At 40.1% G+C, this 13,743-nt stretch overlaps 1 protein-coding gene across 1 annotated transcript in view; it reads right to left on the reverse strand.

The window, feature by feature from the left end:
• The window catches only part of PTN (pleiotrophin), a 140,941-nt gene that overhangs the window by 20,701 nt on the left and 106,497 nt on the right, over positions 1 to 13,743 (reverse strand). The gene's annotated exons all lie outside the window — the stretch shown is intronic.

The following is a 13,743-nucleotide window of genomic DNA, read 5'->3' on the forward strand; positions in this document are numbered from 1 at the left end:
AACTTTTTGGCCGGAATGAGCAAAGGTACGTTTGGAGAAGAAGGGGCACAGAATTTAATGAAAAGAACCTCTGTCCAACTGTTAAGCATGGGGTTGGATCAATCATGCTTTGGGGTTGTGTTGCAGCCAGTGGCACAGGGAACATCTCACGAGTAGAAGGAAAAATGGATAAAATAAAATTTCAGAAAATTTTGGATGGTAACTTGATGCCATCTGTGAAAAAGCTGAAGTTAAAGAGAGGATGGCTTCTACAAATGGATAATGATCCTAAACACACCTCAAAATCCACGGGGGATTACATCAAGAGGCGTAATCTGAAGGTTTTGCCATGGCCTTCACAATCTCCTGACCTCAACATAATTGAAAATCTATGGATAGACCTTAAAAGAGCAGTGCGTGACAGACAGCCCAGAAATCTCAAAGAACTGGAAGACTTTTGTAAGGAAGAATGGGCAAAGATACCTCAAACAAGAATTGAAAGACTCTTGGCTGGCTACAAAAAGCGTTTACAAGCTGTGATACTTGCCAAAGGGGGCAGTACAAGATATTAACTCTGCAGGGTGCCCAAACTTTTGCAGACGCCATTTTTTTGTTTTCTGTTATTTTGAAAGTGTAAATGATGGAAATAAAATCTAACTTTTGTTGACATATTATAAGAATGTCTAATCTGTAATTTGATGCCTTTTGGAGATTTTTCCATCTTTCCTTGGCTTCTTTATGCACATTAATACAAATTTTTAGCTGGGGTGCCCAAACTTTCGATCCCCACTGTATGTAAAGTGCTGCGTAAATTGACAACACTATATAAGTTCCTGTAATAAATAAATAGCATTTACTTCCTGTAATCCATCTGCCCTTAGCTCAGGCATGCAAACAGGAGGATGTGCTTCACTGAGAAAACCCCCTCCTCCCCTCACGAAGACTCCTGGAATGTATGAAATCATTTGCCTAGGCATAGAAAGCAGGAAGTAACTGAAGAAATTGATTTAAAAAATGTAAAACAAATAAGCCTTTCTATCTATTTAATAATGATAGCAACATAAGAATTTAACCATTTCCTGTCTGGCCCATGTATATAAACAGCTGGACAGGGGCAGTGCAGGAGCGGGTTGCTGTTCATAAACAGCGCCCGCCATTTTGGATTGTGCACGCTCCCTGGGAGCGCACGGCACTGCGATCCGGTGTCCGCTGTGTCCTCAGGACACAATAGAACACTGATCGCTGTGCGGGACCTCTGTGTGAGGTACCGATCATGTGATCACTGATTGGCCAATCAGTGATCACATGAATAGTAGTAAGCAAGATGTCACTTCTGACATCATTGCTTACTACATGTGAAATCTGTGAATGATCACAGAGATCACATGGTACAAGTCTATTCACAACAGCCTTGTACCATGTGACAAGCTGTGACCAATCACAGCTCACACAGTATTTCTCAATGGCTGCAAGACTGCAACCAGAGAGAAGGAGAAATGATTGCTTTTACAGCCTTTCTGGGTGTAAAAGCAATCAGTGTAAAAAAAAAAAAAAAATCTTCATCACCCCCACAAGTAGTACAGTGTCACTATGGTGACACTGTACTGCTAGGGTGACAGTATGTTAAAAAAAAACTAAAAATAAATAATAATATTAAAAAATAACATAAAAATGTAACAAAAATTTAAAAACAAATTATAATTTTGGCTATAAACTAATTTGGGTTAATTTTTTTTTACTAAAAAGATAACAGAATAAATGTTGGCCAATATTTATGAAGAAAGATTATTTATTTGCAAAATGTTATAAGAAAAACACTTTTTTTTCAAAATGTTTGGACTTTATTTATATCGCAAAAAATAAAAATCCCAGTGGTGAATAAATACCCCCAACATAAAGTTTTATCTGTCTAAAAAAAAATTATAAAAAAATCATATGGGTACAATGTTGCATGACTGCGCAATTGTCATTCAAAGTGTGACAGCGCTGAAAGCTGAAAATTGGCCTGGACAGGAAGGAAGTAAAAGTGTCAGGATATGAAGTGGTTGAGAGAGTGAAGTTCCATTTTAAGCTGGGCATACACTAGTAAAATTTTGTTTGACATTTTTCATTGTAAGAATGTTGTTAGAACATTTTCTCATTTTCTGTTCATTAGTGGGATAACTTCAACGTTCGTTTTTGACCACGGTGAGAAGAACATTGAAGCAGGATGGAAAATGTTTCTTGAAAGTACACATTTCTAGCAATGTATGTGGTTTTCATTCTTTAAAGTCCATTCCTTCCAAAGTCGAATGTTAATACCAAACTAAATCTTTAGAAAAATATTCAAATGTTTTAAAAATTTTCATAGTGACTGAAATTTTGTATGAATTTCCGTTCGAAATTCTACTAGTGTATACCCATCTTTAGGCATCATGCACACAGGACATTTGTGTAGCATCTCTGAATGCTTTTTCTCCTAGTAGGAGAAAAGATGCTTAAAAAACGCACCTAAAGCAAATGCGTTTTGGCATGTTTAGATGCATTTAGACACGTCACATGTTTGGGCATTCATACATTACACTAGCCAGAAAAATTAATAATCTGCTCCTCTTCAAATACGCCTGTAAACACTTACAGTATGTGTGCATGACCACATAGGCTATCATAGAGGCGCAGTCACAAGCATGAAACAACAAAAAAATGTTGACTGCCTGTATAAGTATTGTTTTTTAAGCTTCATGTGCAAGCATAACCCCTTGACGTCGACATAACACAAATATGTGGCCTCACAGAACTGGGCTTTTTTCCATGGGGCCGCACGGTGCACTCCCAGCACAAAAACTACAGTGTCACTGAAAGCACCGGGTCCCGTTCTAACGATCGGGACCTGGGATTCCCGAACTCGGGTCACATGATCGCTGTGATAGCCTCTGATTGGTCACTGTACAGCCCGGCCCTCTTGTTTTTTTTAACTCTCTATAAATGGAGGAGGGAGATACATTGTATCTCTCTAACTCCTGGCATAGAGGGGAAAAAAATGTGTGTAAAAAAGAAAAAAGATAAATAAATATTAAAAAATAAAAGAAAAAATAAAGAAAAAAATACCTAGATCAAAGTTTGATCTAGTTCAGTGCCAGGGTTAGTGTTTGGGCCAAGGTCAGGGTCAAAGGTCAAGGTCAAAAGGTCAGGGTCAAAGGTCAGGATTTAAAAAAAATGGTATCAGTGTCAGTTAGTGTCAGTGTGTTTTAGGTAAAAAAAAAAAGACAAAAACAAAGTGCGCACTATTGTTTCTGGGCTGTGCTGTGGGTACCAACAAAAAATAACATACACATATATGGTATCACTGCGATCATCAAGAGCTGTTGGATTTATTTCGGGTTGTTCTTTGGTGGTAGGTTATGGCAGTAACAAGAAACACACAGCTAAATAAAAAAAAAAGATTTTTTTTTCCTATTTTGGGACAGTTTTTCTTTGATAATAAAAAAAAAACCTCAGGAGATATCCATTACCATTTACCACCAAATGAAAGCCCAATTTGTCCTGAAAAAAGCAAGGTATAATTTACCTGGATGTACAAAGTAGTTGTGGTGATATGTATGATTTTACTAACACATGTCAACATTGCAAAATTGTGCTTAGGCATTTAGATTTGTTTTATCCTTAGGCATGAAGGGGTTAAAGTATACCTAAAGCCTTTTTTTATTATTATTTTACATTTTGGCTTGCATAGAGCATGGTTACATCACTTGTTTATTTATTTCAGGTACTTATATAGTGCTGTCAATTTACACAGCGCTTTACACATATATATTGTACATTCACATTAGTCCCTAACCCTCAAGGGGTGTACAATCTAAGGTCCCTAACTTACATTCATACATACACATATTAGGGCAATTTAGACAGGATCCAATTAACCTACCAGCATATCTTTGGAGTGTGGGAAGAAACCAGAGTACCCAGAGGAAACCCATGCAGGCACAGGGAGAACATGCAAACTCCAGGCAGGTGGTGCTGTGGCTGGGATTTGAACCAACGACCCTAGTACTGCCAGGTGGAAGTGCTAACCATTTAGCCACTGTGCTGCCCTACTTGTCAGGTTTTATTATTTTTTTTAGCTGTGTCTCATTGGAAAGATTTCTCTTCATTTCCTGTCCTGAAGGTACAACAGGATATGAGGGGACATCTCTTTAAAGTGAGGGAGATCCCTCACTTTGTTGTCACCGATACAAATGTCCCCAATGGGAGAGAAAGAAAATCTCCTAACAGGGACACAGGCAGCTATTAAAAGGAGTTCTAATCCGCTGCTACGCTATAAGGAGCTTTAAAGAATTCTAGATACACTTTACATTTTTCTTTCTATAAACAACATGCGGTGGTATAGCCCAGAATAACAAAATGGCTTTAAAAAACTGTCACTTGTAATAAATTTAAGCTGGTGCAATTATTCAGCACAACAAAAATAAATATCCCTGCTGCTCTGTTCAGTAAAGCAGTGGCTTTATTGTGACATATTATTAGGACAGTGATACAATGTGACAATCATGGCAGGATCTCATTATTGGCTGGGAGGTGTTTTAGATGATGCAGAACACGCACTATGAAATGATGAATTTTGGTTTCCCTTGACAAACAGCTTAAATACGTTGAGGGGGGTGGTGAGGACTCAGCAAACACGGAGCCAAGGCTTTTCAGATGTTCACCCAGAAGAGGCTATGACAAGATGCTGTGCTGACCAGACTGAATTCTCCTTGGATAACCCCATGACATTAAGGCTTGGTTCAAACGTAGTGTGTGTTGGACCGTGCGCACAATTGCACTCTTTCCTGACACAAATATAAATGAGCTATTCTTTAGCAGACACACACGTGATGCCAATAATTGTCCATGGCACCCCAATGCATCTGCTAACATGCACACTAAAATGCATGGTGCGGTGCAACTTTGCAAAAGGGTCAGGGACTGCTATTGAGCATTTCTTGCACATAGGAAAGCCCACAGAAATGATTAGGCTGCCCTACTTGTGACGCGAGGGAACACACTTATGCCTGTCACATGCCCAATGTATGAACCTAGCCTACGAGTTCAACTAGGGAAATCCAGCAACAAGATACTGACCACATGCTGGCTTGGTATAAGTCAGTATAAGCAGTGTTGACAGCATGCTTACTGCGCTCACCTCAAACACCTTCTCAGTCCTTGGTCCAAAAAAGCATGTGTGCAGTGAAGTCAGAACTCCCTGATGCTTGTTGTAGGTTAGTGAAACAGTAATCAAACTTTTAGCTCCCAGGATTCCTCCAATTATACCAGTTCAGTACACCTTCGTTAAACATGACCAAATACTGATGGAATATCATTCCAGGGAAAAGGGGGGGGGGGATAAGATTGACAAATTATGGTTCTCATATTATAGTATAAGTCATTTCAATTTGTGTTTAATTGTGACAATTTATATTGTTACCAATTGCCAAAAATGATGTATCTTGTCAACATGTCAAATCCAGATGTATGCCTATAAATAAAAATATAGTGCTGGCACTTTCCTCTTTGCTCGCCTAGTCATTACTTCAGCAGGTTATTTAAGTCAGGGTATCAGCATGACAGTCAAGCAAAAACCATTTTCAGAATGACAGTTCAGCAGTGGAAGGATTCCTTTATGCAGGATGGGGTGGCCTTTCTTTTGGTCTCCTTGGTGGTTAGCAGGACTAAGTAATGATGGATTTTTGAATTCTTTTATAATAGTATCCAAACCCTACAATGGAGGAATCTGCAGTAAGTAAATTACTACAGTAGGTGCAGAGAAATTTGGCCATGTTAAAGTCAGACCATTCCTTTGAAGAGTAATTTTCCCATATACAGTGCTCAGCATAGATAATTACACCTCAACAGATTTGTCAGAAAACCTTTCCTTTCCTTTCAGAATCAGCATTTTCCTAGGGGTCACTATACTACAAAATACTCCGACAAAAGCGGGCAATGGATTGCAAACAAGATTTGTTAATTTTCACATACTAAAAGTATTTTTCCTAACAAATTCATTCAAGACCATGTTGCAAAAATGAACACACCCCAATGAAAGTCTTAAGAGCAAAGCTAAATTTTAGACAACAAAATCCTAATTACCAATTATTCTACTAGAGGTTATTGATTGATTATAAAAGGGAGTTACTTAACAAAGAAAACCCCTTCCCATTTCATGCTGCCAGCAGTGTCACCACATGGAAGATAAATGTCACAAGGCCTGAGAAATAAAATCATTTTTTTACACAAGAAAGGAGAAGGCTATAAGAAGATCAGCAAAGCTTTACTTATAAGTCAGAATACAGCAGCAAAAATGATACAAAAATGTAACAAAGATGGAACTGCAACCATCTCACAGAGACATCCAGACCTTCCACAGAAGTTAACACCTCAACAGGAGCGTCTTCTGATGAGAAGGGTTGAAGACAATCACCATGCAAGTTCACTGTAGTTAGCTAAAGAAGTAGAAAGCCAAACTGGGGTAATTGTTTCCCCTGACACAATACGGTATACACTGCAGAGGAATGGCATGCATGGGTGTCGTCTGCAAAGGAAGCCTCTCCTAAAGCCCATGTACAAAAAAGTCTGCCTAGAATTTGCCAGGGCCCATGCTGAAAAAGAAGACTACTGTGACTCTGTACTCTGGAGTGATGAGATAAATGCTTTGGAACTGATGGATTCAAAACTGTATGGTGTCACAAAGGTGAGAAGTACAAAGAAAAATGAATTGTGCCTACAGTGAAACATGGTGGTGGCAGTGTGCTTCTATTGGGCTGCATGAGTGCTGCTGGTGTCGGGGAGCTGGATTTCATTGATGGTATCATGAATACACAGATGTACTACTCTATATTGAAAGAGAAGATGCTACCATCACTCTGTGCCCTTGGTCGTCATGCACTTTTCCATCATGACAATGATCCAAAACACACATCTAAGGCCACTGTTGCATTTCTGAAGAAGAATAGGGTGAAAGTGATTCAGTGGCCAAGTATGTCTCCTGATCTGAACCCAATTGAACACCTATGGGGAATTCTGAAGAGACAAGTTGAGTGTTACTCTCCATCCAGCATCCAGGCTCTAAAAGAGGTCGTTCTTGAAGAATGGAAAAAGATGTTGCAATATGTTGCTAATGTGTTCATTACATACCTAAAAGACTTGGTGCTCTCCTTACAAATCATGGAGGTCATACAAAATACTAGACATAATAGTTTTTGTTGTGGGATGTATTCATTTTTGCTAATTTGAGTAAAATTGAAGACTTTGTCATCTAAGTTATATTATTAACCTTACTTTCATGTAATGAGCTAAACAAATTTTCTATAAAACTCAGTTTTGTCAAAATTTGAAACTTTTTCTTGTGTTCATTGAGTTATTGATTAAAATCTTTCTTTTTTAAAGGGGTGTACTCATTTATGCTGAGCACTGTATAAATATATGTACTTTTTTACAGGGGAAGGGGGAACTCGTGCTTACTACTGACCTCTGAACTCCGTGTTAGTTACTTCTGACCTTTGCACTTAGCATTACTTACTACTAACCTCTGAACTCTGTTACTTACAGCTGACCTCTACACTTAGCATTACTTGCTTCTGACTTCTGAACTTTGCGTTACTTACTGCTTAACCCTGCACTCTGCATTATTTGCTTCTGACCTCTGCACTTAACATTACTTACCACTTACCTCTGCACCTGGCATTACTTGCTAACAATCTCTGAACTCTGTGTTACTTACCTCTGACCTCTGCACTTAGCATTATTTACTACTGATCTCTGCACTTAGAATTACTTGCTAGCGACCGCTGAACTCTGTGTTATTACTGACATCTGAACTCTGTGTTGCTTACTATTGACCTCTGAACTCTGTGTTGCTTACTACTGACCTCTGAATTCTGTGTTGCTTACTACTGACCTCTACACTTAGCATTACTTACTACTGGCTTCTGAACTTTGTGTTACTTACTACTTAACCCTACACCCTGCATTACTTACTATTGACCTCTGAACTCTACATTACTTACTACTGGTCTCTGAACTCTGTGTCATTTATTACTGACCCTTGCAGTCTGTGTTATGTCCTCCTGAACCCTGCATTACATACTATTGGCCTCTGAACTCTGTGTTACTCCTGACTCCAAAATTCTTCAAATCCTCCTTCCTAGTAATATTTGACCTCTTCCATGTTGTTCCATCTCTCTAGGGTTGCCTGCCTCTTCTCTAGAAGGGTGTCTACAAGGCCAGCCTGAGATCAGCATGCTTAACTTCAGTGCACTGGTCATCTCAAGATCTCAAGAGATCAGCAGTACTGAGTTGCTAAAATGGATGTAAAAATTGAAAACAGCATTTTCTTTTTTAAAACGGCAACAGTTAACTATATACAGTGATGTAGCAAACTACAAGTCAAGTTAGGGTTTCAAGCTACTTTAAAGCAATTTCTGCCAGGTCTTCCTCTGCTCCACAGTGCTGCGGTCTTGTCTCTTGTGAATAGTTTGCTTTCAGATTGTTTTTATGTCTGAAGTTCTCCAACTTCTTTAAGCTGTGAGCTGATGACCCACCAAAGCAGTCCATTATTCTCAAGCAGGGATGTAGTTGACCCTAGCGCCAAGCGAGAGATTTGGTAAATGTGCTTCATATAGCATGAGTGAACGGTTAACACCACGCTTCCCTCCTCCCCTCAGCTCTGTATCAAAGATAAGCCTGTCCAGGCCTGTGGGACGCGCTCGGCAGAAGCTCGGAGGAGTTCATTACACATTGAAGTCAGATCGATGGCAAAGAAAATGAGTTTGTCTGCTCGGTGACGTGGGGAGCCGAGAGGGGTCACAGGACCACAGTCAGGCCTGTCGGGTGTTCGGCAGAGCGTGCCGAGAAGACCACCACCTCCACTAAGATCAAAACAACATCCATACCGGCGTATAAATATGAATTCTCCAATCTTCCGTGGCACCCACGTTTCGCATACCATCATAAAAATTTAAAGGGCAAATCCAAACAACAAGTAAAATCAATCCATGAAGGGTTAATGTTATCAAAAGATAGAGAAGCCACTTAGTTTATTGTAATATAGGTTTGATATCATAAATTACAGCCAGATTTGGCAGGATTTTCACAGTGCCTCTGCAGCTTCTTCTTATGTGAATCAGGACAGCCTTCCTCTTTCCTCCAGAGGGTGGTTCTTAGAACTCCAGAACACAAATGGGCAATTGGAGGATTAGGATACTAGTAAAAATTTGATTTAGCAGCCAGCCCCACACAGTTAGGCCTGCCGAAAAATTTGATGCATTTGGCCAAAAGCGTTTTTTTGTTTGTTTTGTTTTTGTTACGGGAAGTGGGCCTTTTTCCATGGCACCATATATATGGGCACTGCTCAGTCGCCCCCCAGCGCAGAGACCAATCTGTCACTGATAGCTGCTGGTCTCAGAATATTGATCAGGAGTCAGGAGGACTGGCTCCCAATCACATGATCACTTTGCTAGTCTGTGCGTGGCTACCACAGTTGTCAATAGTTTTTGAACCCTCCCCATCTCTTTAAGCTCTGTGAGGAGAAATAGATATATTGCATCTTTTTCTCCTCCCTAGAGGAAAGGTCTGTATTAAAAAAAGTAGAGAGTAAACAAAGATAAAAAAAAGCTAGATCAGGGCTTGATCTTGGTTAGTTCAGTGCTCACTGTTAGTGGTGTCAGCATGTTTTAGGTAGATTATTTTTAAAAATGTGCGCTATTGTTTCTGGGCCCTACAACAGGCACAAACAACAAATAATGCACAACAAATATATGGTATCTCCATGCATGTCATAAGTAGGACAATTTATTTTGGGTTGTTTTGGGTGGGTGTATGGTGAATCTTGGTAATGGCAAGAAATACAAACTATATTTTAAAAAACAGTGGGGTTATTTACTAAAATTGGAGAGTGCACAATCTGGTGCAGCTAAACATGGTAGCCCAGGGGTGGGCAAACTTTTTGACTTGAGGGCCGCAATGGGTTCATATATTGGACCCGGGGGCCGGACCAAGAGTAGATGAATGATGTGTATGTGTCATCCATAGTAAGTATAGTAATATTCCCCCATAGTAAGCATAGTAATTAATCCCCCATATAGTAATTCATCCCCCATAGTAATTCATCCCCCATAGTAATTCATCCCCCATATAGTAATTCATTCCCCCTATAGTAATTCATCCCCCATAGTAATTCATCCCCCATAGTAATTCATCCCCCAAATAGTAATTCATCCCCCATAGTAATTCATCCCCCATATAGTAATTCATCCCCCCTATAGTAATTCATCCCCCATATAGTAATTCATCCCCCATATAGTAATTCATCCCCCATAGTAATTCATCCCCCATATAGTAATTCATCCCCCATATAGTAATTCACCCCCCCTATAGTAATTCATCCCCCATAGTAATTCATCCCCCATATAGTAATTCATCCCCCCTATAGTAATTCATCCCCCCTATAGTAATTCATTCCCCATATTAATTCATTCCCCATATTAAGTCCCCAAGTCCCCCTGTGTCAATTCACTTACCTTTGCTCCACGCGTTCCTCTCGCCGTGTTCCAGCGCCGTTCCGGTGTAGCATGAAAATCTGTCTCCTATGAGGATCTGTCCCCCTCGACGTATCTGCGCATGTGCCAGTTTCAGGCATTAGCAGCCGATCGGCGATCTCCGGCACATGCGCAGATACATCGAGGGGGACAGATCCTCATAGGAGACAGATTTTCATGCTACACCGGTCTTCAGGGCGGACTGTGAGAGCAGCCTAGCTCCCCTCACGTTCTTCACGCTGCCCCGCCTACACACATCCTGACAGCCATCCTGACAGTATCACGCTCCGCGGGCCGGATTAAAAGGTCCGCCGGGCCGTATACGGCCCGCGGGCCGTAGATTGCCCATTGATGTGGTAGCCAATCAGATCCTAACATCAGCTTGTTCAATTCAAGCTTTGACAAAAAAACTGGAAGTTGATTGGTTTCTATGCACAGCTGCGCCAGATTTTGCACTCTCCAGTTTTAGTAAATCAACCCCAATATTCTGGGGCCAATTTCAGTCATACAAAATAGGAGATATCTATTAACATTTACCACCAAGTGAAGACCCAGTTTGAAAAACAAGGTATAATTTACTTGGATACATTAATATTTGCAAAGATATGTACAGTTTTCAAACACAGGCCAATTTGCACAACTTGGTTCAGCAGTTGAAGTTTGTGTTTACTTTCATCATTAACCACTTGCCCTCTTGAGGATTTACCCCCCTTCCTGACCAGGTCTCTTTTTGCTATTAGGCGCTGTGTTACTTTAACTGACAATTCCGCGGTCATGCAATGCTGCACCCAAATGAAATTTACGTCCTTTTTTTCACACAAATAGAGCTTTCTTTTGGTTGTATTTGATCACCTGTGCACTTTTGATTTTTCGCGCTATAAACAAAAAAAGATCAAAAATTTAGAAAAAAAAAAAACAATGTTTTTTATTTTTGGCTATAAAAATATCTATAGTAAACTCAAAGTTAGTAATAGATTTAGGCCAAAATGTATTCTGCTACATGTTTTAGGTAAAAAAAAATCCCAATAAGTGTATATTGATTGCTTTGTGTGAAAGTTATAGTGTCTACAAACTATGGTCAGGGGTGGGCAAACTTTTTGACTTGAGGGCCGCAATGGGTTCATATATTGGACCCGGGGGCCGGACCAAGAGTAGATGAATGATGTGTATGTGTCATCCATAGTAAGTATAGTAATATTCCCCCATAGTAAGCATAGTAATTAATCCCCCATATAGTAATTCATCCCCCATAGTAACTCATCCCCCATATAGTAATTCATCCCCCCATAGTAATTCACCCCCCATAGTAATTCATCCCCCATAGTAATTCATCCTCCATATAGTAATTCATCCCCCATATAGTAATTCCTCCCCCATAGTAATTCATCCCCCATAGTAATTCATCCCCCATATAGTAATTCATCCCCCATATAGTAATTCATCCCCCATAGTAATTCATCCCCCATATAGTAATTCATCCCCCATATTAATTCATCCCCCCTATAGTAATTCATCCCCCATATAGTAATTCATCCCCCATATAGTAATTCATCCCCCATAGTAATTCATCCCCCATAGTAATTCATTCCCCATATTAAGTCCCCAAGTCCCCCCTGTGTCAACTCACTTACCTTTGCTCCGCGCGTTCCTCTCGCCGTGTCCCGCGCCGTTCCGGTGTAGCATGAAAATCCGTCTCCTATGAGGCTCTGTCCCCCTCGACGTATCTGCGCATGTGCCAGTTTCAGGCATTAGCAGCCGATCGCCGATCTCCGGCACATGCGCAGATACGTCGAGGGGGACAGATCCTCATAGGAGACAGATTTTCATGCTACACCGGTCTTCAGGGCGGACTGTGAGAGGAGCCTAGCGGGAGCCTAGCTCCGCGGGCCGGATTAAAAGGTCCGCCGGGCCGTATACGGCCCACTGGCCGTAGTTTGCCCATTGCTGGTATAGATACTACAATTTACGCCATTTTCTGCTATACAGCACTTCACTAGTTTAACTGACAATTGCGTGTTCATGCAATACTGTACATAAATTAAATTTATGTCCTTTTTTCACACAAATAGAGCTTTCTTTCGGTGGTAATTGATCACCTGTGCGCTTTTTATTTTTCACACTATAAACGAAAAAAGACCAAAAGTTTTGAAAAAAAAACAATATTTTTCACTTTCGGCTATAAAAAATCATGTAGCAAACTCAAATTTCATCATAAATTTAGGCCAAAATGTATTCTGCTACATGTCTTTAGTAAAAAAATCCCAATAACTATTGATTGCTTTGTGTGAAAGTTATAGCCTCTACAAACTATGGTATAGATAATGGAATTTCCCCAGCTTTTGCTTTCTGACTGACCATTACATTTCTTGAGGTGCTAAAATACCAGACAGTACAAACACCCCCAAATTACCCCTTTTTGGAAAGTAGACACCCTGAGAGGCATGTTGAGCCCATGGAAGATTTATTTTTTTTTCCACAAGTTTTTGGAAAACATTTTTTTTTTTACACAAAGTTGTCACTTAAATTATATATTTCTCGCACAAGCCATGGGTATATGTGGAATTACACCACAAAATACATTCTGCTACTTCTACCAAGTATGGGGATACCACATGTGTGAGACTTTTTGGGAGCCTAGCCACATACAGGAGCCTGAAATCCAATGACCACTTTGAAAGCCTGAAGGTGCGTAACGTCCTCAATTCATTTCCTGAAATCCCAGGATACCAACAACCCTCCCCCCCCCTCCCACCGTGATACCTTTTTGAAAAGTAGACACCCCAAGGAATTTAAAAAGAGGCATGGTGAGTATTTTGCAGATCTCATTTTTCTCTCATAAGGTTTTGAAATATAAAAAAAGAGAAGAAAAAACATGTTTTTGTGTTCTTTCTTCATTTTCCAAAAACTTGTGGCAACAAATGAGATCTGCAAAATACTCACCATGCTCCTTATCAAATTCCTTGGGGTATCTACTTTCCAAAAAGGGGTCATTTGGGGGGGGGGGTGCTACCCTGGCATTTCAGGGCCTCCGATAGGTAGTCAGGAAGTGTAATAAGGAAATAAAGCCCTTTAAAGGTGCTTATTGGATTTTGGGGCCCTGTACTTGGCAAGACTGCAAAAAAGTCTCCAACATATGGTAGAAGTAGCAGAATGTATTTTGGGGAGTAATTCCACATATACCCATATTTTTTTTTGTCATTTTCCAAAAACTTGT

The sequence above is a fragment of the Staurois parvus genome, unplaced genomic scaffold (assembly GCF_062004578.1).
Source record: "Staurois parvus isolate SC_StPar_1 unplaced genomic scaffold, SC_StPar_1.0 ptg000249l, whole genome shotgun sequence".
In the NCBI taxonomy this organism is placed as follows: Eukaryota; Metazoa; Chordata; class Amphibia; order Anura; family Ranidae; genus Staurois; species Staurois parvus.